Below are 5782 nucleotides of genomic sequence, written 5' to 3'. Positions count from 1 at the left end.
TGGACAGAAAGGAACCTTACTTCATTGTTGGTGGGAATGTAAACTTGTTCAACCACTTTGGAAAGCAGTATGGAGGTTCCTCAAAAGACTTCACATAGATCTCCCCTATGATCCAGCAATCCCACTTTTGGGCATTTACCCAAATGTTTACAAACAAGACCACACTAAAGCTACCAGCACAACTATGTTTATTGCAGCATTATTTACCATAGCTAAGATATGGAACCAACCCAGATGCCCCTCAGTAGATGAATGGATCAAGAAAATGTGGTATATATACACAATGGAATTCTATGCCTCCATCAGAAAGAATGACATTTCCCCATTTGTTAGGAAATGGAAAGGTTTGGAAAAAATTATATTAAGTGAAGTAAGCCAGGCCCAAAGAAGCATAGTTCCCATGGTTTCCCTTATTTGCAATATATAGTATAGGTATGAGTCAAGCGGAAAAGGTCAGATAATGTGATGTTAGGAAAATGAACCCTTAAATATGTATTTTAATGTTTTCGTTTCTTTCATGCATGTGTTTCTAACGCATTTATAAGATTATTTCTTTGTTGCTTTGTATGTCCCTCCCCCACAGTGTAATCCCTGCTTTCACTATATTTGATGTCAGTATAACATGTTGAGGAGATGGGGACAAACAAGTTGTTTAAGGATTCAGGTGGACCTGTTGCAACAATGAGAAGTACAAAATGTCATGTCAAAACCAGCTTTACAATGTCGGTGTGGGGGGGGAGGGGGTATAATTGGGTGGGGGGAGGGGGGAGGCGGGGAAGGGAGGTGAAGGGTAAACAAAGGAGGAGGCTGCAATGCTTGGTAAGAAATGTATGCATCATCCTGCCCATGTAATTGTAGCCCCTCTGTACAGTATGTTCTCAAATAAAATAAAATAAAATTAAAAAAAAAAATTTTCAGCCTGTGCCAAGGAGACCTAGCGTTTCTCCTATTGCATCCTGTAATGTTTTCAGAGTGTCTGCTTTGAATCGAGGTCTTTGATCCATTTGGAGTTGATTCTGGTGCAAGGTGATATGGCCCCCATAAACAGGCAGGAATTGCAATCCTAATATCAGATAAAATAGACTTCAAATTAAAATTCGTGAGAAGAGGCAAAGAATGTCACTACATACTAATTGAGGGATCTCTCCTTCAGGAGGATATTACAATTCTAAATATCTATTCACCAAACAACGGAGCACCCAAATTTATCCAAGAAACACTACTTTCCTTCAAATCCTACATAGATCCAAAGACATTAATTGTTGGGGATTTTAACACACCACTTTCCCAACTAGATAGATCAACTCAGCAAAAACTCAACAAAGAAACCGCAGATCTAAACAACTGCAAAGATCAACTAGATTTAACAGACATCTGCCGAAAATTTCACCCAGCAGCATAAGAATATGTCGCGACCACCTGGACCAGCAAGGAAGACGCGACCCGGGATTCTTCTCAATGTGGTTTATTCAGGACCTTTTACAACATCTTCTCTCCTGCTTCTTCTGCCCGCTTCTTCCTGCTTCTCTGTCCCCCCCCCCGCCCCCGCGCTCTGGTTATAAGTCTCCTGGATGGCCAATCCTGAAGCACCACTTGGCATATACCGATAGGGTCGCAAACACGGAAGCAAACTAGGAACCAAGTCATAGCCATATAAGGAGTTGTTTTTACAGAGAGCACTTGTCACCGGGAAGACAGAAGGCGGGAGCCAGCGCCATCTTACCAAGGAGCTACAATGTTGCTTTTGTGGCCACGCCTTACTGCCTGGCTGTCTTTGGTCGTGGCTCCCGCAGCTCTCCACAAGAATACACGTTTTTCTCAACAGCACATGGAACATTTTCTAAAATAGACCACATTTTAGGCCACAAAGCAAACTTGTCCAAATTCAGAAACCTTGCATTCTCTCTGACCACAAGGGAATAAAATTAGAACTCAACACCAGATTTTCTAATTTTTAAGTTAAAGAATCTTTAAAAAACCGTTAAAAACAATGTGAAGATTCCTTAAAATTTTTGGTTATGTCCAAACCTCATAACCTTTTGAATTTTAAACTTAAACTCTCCCATTGTTACAGCATGCTGACAACTCTTACCTTGAACATGTTCATAAACACATACAAAACACTCACACAGATCTTAAAGCACACAAAAAATCAAAATCAGTTGTACGTACATTTTCTAAAGTTTTTTAAAAAATTTTAAGACAATATTTCTTTTAAACGAAGTACCTTTGTTGAGCTTCATTTTTCCAGGGCTTGCTTGTTTAGCAAGGTATTTCACTAATCAGTCTTTTGAATCCCTTCTGTTGGAGGAGGGCTGGGTGAGGGGGTCACCTGAAACTGAACGGGCCTGATTTTTACCCAATTTTGACAAAAGCACTTTACAAATTGTTAAGCTGTCTGGAGCAGCTGAAAGTCCAGACCAGGCTCACTGCTATCTACACCCTAACCTCTCCAGCAGCCTCCACCAGGAGAAGGTGCACCTGAGGCTTGTCCATGCCCCTCCTCTTGGCTGCTGTAACAAAAGAAGGGGGGAGGGAGACTTAGCAGGTCTGTGACCAAGCCCAGCCAGAGGCTGAGACTTTTATTCCCCCAGAGATGTTCAAATAAATATCAAAAACACTGATAAACACAAAAACCAAGGATTCACATTTAAAACTGGTACCAATTCTAAAACGGAACTAGACAAAACAACAACCAAAGGCTGAGTTGGGGACTAATGGGCCCCCAGAAATCTGTGCTGTTCTCAAGCTGAATCCAGAGTTTGCTGAGTGAGCCTGCCACTCTCACCCAGAACTTCCCTACCTCAGAAAACATAGAACAGAAAACACACCAAAGTAAACAAGACAGACAAGTGGCCACAAAGACAAAATCAGGTCTCAGTGAATGGGGCAACATCTCAACACCACTCACTTACCAGGGGACTCGGACCCCCTCTACTCACCTCGGGAGGATTTTTCTTTTAGATTCCTGCAAACATTGACCCAGGAGCCTTCCAAGGCAGAGGAGAATTCCCAGTCATCTTGGGGCAAGGGAAAGAAGTTCCTAGTGGCTGTCCCCTCAGACTGACAGGTTCTCCCCCGTACTCAGACCCCCTGGGCTAAGGCCCGAGGCTAAGATCTTGCTGGTGCCACTTGCAGGTGGTCAGTGGCAGTTTCATAAAAAAAGAAGGAGCTACAGAGAAACAGATATTAAGGGGGTGTTAGGCAGTCTCCTCTGAGCCCTTGCATCAGGATGAATCTGGGAGGAGAAACATTCCAAGAATTCCAAAAGACACACAGACAAAACACTGAACCCTGAGACAAGACATGTTCACAGCATGTGCATTGTAGACTGTCAGTCAGAATGTGCTGGACTACAAATGGGCCCAAATGTCCACACTAGTGGACAGTCTACCCTGTACACTATCAGTCAGAAAGTGCCGGACCCTGCACTAGTGGATAGCCTACCCTGTAAACTATCAGTCAGAAAGTGCCAGACTCAAGCTTCTGCACTAGTGGATAGTTTACCCCCCAGGAGATCTGAGGGACAACTCCCACCGGCCCCGTTGGCTGTCTTATAGCACGTCCGCCAAGACCTCTTGCCAACCCCAATACAGAACCTGCAGGGAACTCAAATACCAGATGATTTCAGAATGGCAATGCCTCTACTTACTTGCCGGGCTTCTCATGACTCCTTGGTTAAGGCGTCTGGGTGGGCTTTGGGGGGATTCCCGGCCAATGCACCAAATGTAAAACTGAATTTGGAAATCCTTACCCAAAAGACCACCAGAGACCATCAACAATGTAAAAGCAAAGGAGTCTTTATTGCAAGCTGGAACTTGGTCCCCCCACAGCCCATGACGCTAAGAGGCCCCAAGACCAGGGTTATAGTACTTTTTATACAATTTTTAGGGAAGGCAGGGACTTTGTATACATCATAGCATCTTACAACAAATTATAAGACATCGCGGGGAAACTCTTAATACAATTTTATAGTATGATTGGCGCACTACAAAGCAGAAACAGGTTGTTGGTTAGATCAGAGGGTTGAAGTACTTTAAACTGGTTGGCTTGCACCACAGGGAGTCTCAAGGACACACTTGCTAAACTGCAGGGTTCCTTTTTTAAACAAACACCATCTGTGGCCTAACTGTGGGGGTCACCATGCCCTCCAGCACCTGCCTGCCTGCGGTTTCCCCAAGGATAGTTTATGTTCCTAGTTGCCAAGGAATTGCTTCTTCTGTTCATTCCCAGGCTGGGCTCATGGTCAGCTGCATAACTCATACTTCAGAAGATGACATCTAGCTCAAGATGGAGTCACTCAGGCCTCAAGCTCCTCAACAGCCTCTTCAAAAAATTGTGCTGGTAGAATTGGCTGTACACAGAAAACTGTAGTTATATCCTTATATATCCCCCTGCACCAGAATCAATTCCAAATGGATCGAAGACCTCATTGTAAGTCCAGATTCCTTGAAAATGTTATAGGAAGCGTTAGGGGAAACACGAGGGCCCCTTGGCATAGGTCAAAACTTCCAAAGATCGCGAAGCACAACAAATCAAAGTAAGTCTGGATAAATGGGATTACATCAAACCAAACCAATCAGTTGTCAGACTCAAAAGCCATGGAGAAGAGATAGTGTAGCACAGATTTATTAAGGAGCAAATCTACAGATGAGAGCCTCAGCCAATGCTAAACACTTACTACCTTTTCTACCTAGGTTATTTATAGTAGATTTACATGTATATAAGAGTTTTCTGGTGGGGATTAGAAAGACATAGATAGCATGTGAAATGAGTTTTAGCTGGAGAAAGGGAGGGATTAAGGCAGTGGGGTCTATAGCTCAAAGTCTTGGCTTGGTGCCAGCTAAGAAGGGCGTAAAGCAGGAGTTGTTATAAACAAAAGCACTGGTCTGAAGCCTCAAAATAAGGACCCTTGTCTATGTGAACCAAACAGTCTCTAACATGAGGTTTTATTTAAATTAACAAGCACAAGTTTAGATTTTTGCAGAGTGGGAAGGTGTATAGTCACAGGCAATGTCTGCTATGTCAGGTAATCCAATCTACACTTTCACATGTTACCCAATAGCCAGGTTTCAACACAAATAGATACAATGAGATTGTACAAATGAGACTTTGATTTTTCCCTCTCATGAAACAAAATTCTGTCAAATGCTTTCTGTCCTCCAGATGTTAACACAACATTTCTCATTATCTTTTCTACTATTTTGTTTTCATTATTGATGTTCACAGTACTTTTTATTGTTGTCTTCTGTGTATATGCAATTTTTAGGGCTTGAACTCTATGTTTAATGGTCTCCATTGTATTTTTTGCTCATGGGTGATGACACTATTCCTTGAGCCACATCTTTACCTTCTCCTTCTTGCTGGATAATTGGAGATAAGTTTTCACATTTTTTTTGTATTTTTTATTTTTTTATTGTGAAAATATTGTACAGAGGGGTTAAAATTACATGGGCAAGATAATGAGTGCGTTTATAATCAAGAATTCTAATGACAACAAATGCTGGAGGGGATGTGGACAGAAGAGAACTATACTGCATTGTTGGTGGGAGTGTAAACTTGTTCAACCACTTTGGAAAACAGTATGGAGGTTCCTCAAAAGACTCCACATGGAGCTCCCCTGTTTCCCAGCAATCCCACTTTTGGGCATTTACCGAAATGATCACAAACAAGACCACACTAAAGCTACCAGCACGACTATGTTTATTGCAGCATTATTCACCATAGCTAAGATATGGAACCAACCCAGATGCCCCTCAGTAGATGAATGGATCAAGAAAAT

The 5782-nt window shown here is 42.4% G+C and overlaps 1 long non-coding RNA gene across 1 annotated transcript; it reads right to left on the bottom strand.

Moving 5' to 3' along the window:
* Positions 1-1617: 1617 nt before the first annotated feature.
* LOC138826328 (uncharacterized) lies at positions 1618-3170 on the bottom strand. The gene is made up of 3 exons (XR_011371676.1): positions 2943-3170; positions 2228-2513; positions 1618-1840 (listed from the first exon to the last, which is right to left on the bottom strand). It is a non-coding gene; the product is annotated as an uncharacterized lncRNA (long non-coding RNA).
* Between the last annotated feature and the right edge of the window lie 2612 nt (positions 3171-5782).

The sequence above is a fragment of the Dipodomys merriami genome, unplaced genomic scaffold (genome assembly GCF_024711535.1).
Source record: "Dipodomys merriami isolate MVZ:Mamm:240054 unplaced genomic scaffold, mDipMer1.0.p SCAF_1414, whole genome shotgun sequence".
Lineage (NCBI taxonomy): Eukaryota > Metazoa > Chordata > Mammalia > Rodentia > Heteromyidae > Dipodomys > Dipodomys merriami.
This window is presented reverse-complemented; position numbering and strand designations above follow the sequence as displayed.